Source organism: Elephantulus edwardii, unplaced genomic scaffold, assembly GCF_000299155.1.
Source record: "Elephantulus edwardii isolate Elephantulus edwardi_28Jun2011 unplaced genomic scaffold, EleEdw1.0 scaffold00037, whole genome shotgun sequence".
Taxonomy (NCBI): domain Eukaryota; kingdom Metazoa; phylum Chordata; class Mammalia; order Macroscelidea; family Macroscelididae; genus Elephantulus; species Elephantulus edwardii.
This window is the reverse complement of record NW_006399787.1, coordinates 17,401,849-17,403,397: the sequence shown is the minus strand read 5'-3', so window position 1 is coordinate 17,403,397 and position 1,549 is coordinate 17,401,849. Positions and strand designations below refer to the sequence as shown.

Here is a 1,549-nt window from a genome sequence, read left to right as displayed (position 1 = left end):
AGGGTTAAACCGGGTGGCTCCTTGGAAGCAAGGATTCTGAGGCTCAGTCTAACATACTTTGGACATGTTGTGAGGAGAGACCGGTCCTTAAAGAGGGACATCATGCTTGGGAGGGTGGAGGAACGGCGCAGGACAGGAAGGCCCTCTATGAGGTGGATTGATTCATATAGTATCGGTCTAGGATACTGAGAGTCAGGAAAGCACCATAACCATGGGCTGCAAAGGGGGCCTTTGCCAAGGCTGCCAAGTAGTCCATATAGTAGAGCGCTGGGCCCTCGTGCTCATCATAGCCAACCAGGAGAAGGTTGACATGGTATGGAGTCCGACTCCGCAGGCAGTCAGCCAGGTTCCGCCGAGTGAAATTAGCTGCTGCTGTGGGAGATAATTCATAACCATTTCGCATCTTGTAAAGCTGTACATTTTTCTGAATATATTCTACAAACTGTACCAGTGTCACCAGCTTCTCCAACACACAGAAGTAAGATTTTTTCACTCATCTTAAACATCTTGTCATGATCATCCTTCATCTGGACAATATTACCAGCAGCCACTCGATCAGAGGCGACCAAGACGTAGTCGGGGCCTTGAATGCCGATAAGGTACTCCATAGTAGCAGGGGGGGCAGAAGGCAGTGGGTGCGACACAGCGTGGGTATTGCTAGCTAGTCAGCCTCACGGGTGAGACAGCACAACCAAGCACAACATTTTTAAATTTTTTGACTGCTCTTAACAAAGGTATTGATTATGGATCCAAGTAAAAGGAAATCATTGACAACCATAAGAAAGACAAAAAAGTCTTTTCCTCCCTCTATCATGATATTGCATATTGGTCTACTGATAAGGGGTTTTTTTTCTTGATGTTGAGATACAATCCATATTGTAGCTTGTAGTCTCTTATCTTGTTGAACAAGTGTTTTAAGTTGTCTTCACTATCAGAAAGCAAGGTGAGTCTTTGACATAATGCAGTTTGCTGATGAGTCTTTTTCCAATCCTGATGTTCCACTCTTCTTCATATAGTCAAGCTTCTCAAATCATTTGCTCAACATACTGACTGAGGCAGTGTGGGCAAAGGGTCCAACTCCGATGCACACATTTCCTAATTTTAAACCATTCAGTGTTCTTTTGTTCTGTTTGTACAACAGCTTCTTGGCCTCTGTGTAGGTTTCCTAGGAACACAATTAAGTGTTCTAGAATTCTCATACTTCTCAATCAATGTTAACCATAATTTGTTATGATCTACATTATTTGATGCCTTTACATAGTAAATAAAACCTAAACTTCTTTTACTTTTATTGTGATTTCAATGAAAGTTTACAAAAAGTTGGATTTTCATTCATTCATTGTTGCACATTTTCCACCCTATCCCTGCCCTACCCCTCATCCAGTCTACTTAGCAGTGCACCTCTTATTCTGGACTATTGTCATACAGATAATGCCTAATCATGTATTCCTTTTAAACAGCTATTTCCTTTACCTGTTCCAATGCAGTGTTCATTATTTATCCTGTCTTTCTATCCTAGTTTGCCCTCAACTCCCCATATCAGTCCTGT

The 1,549-nt window shown here is 42.1% G+C and overlaps 1 protein-coding gene and 1 pseudogene across 1 annotated transcript in view; one reads left to right on the top strand and one right to left on the bottom strand.

The window, feature by feature from the left end:
• Positions 1 to 1,549, top strand: part of SMOC1 (SPARC related modular calcium binding 1) — a 251,084-nt gene that overhangs the window by 126,441 nt on the left and 123,094 nt on the right. The gene's annotated exons all lie outside the window — the stretch shown is intronic.
• Positions 146 to 608, bottom strand: LOC102859657 (annotated as a pseudogene).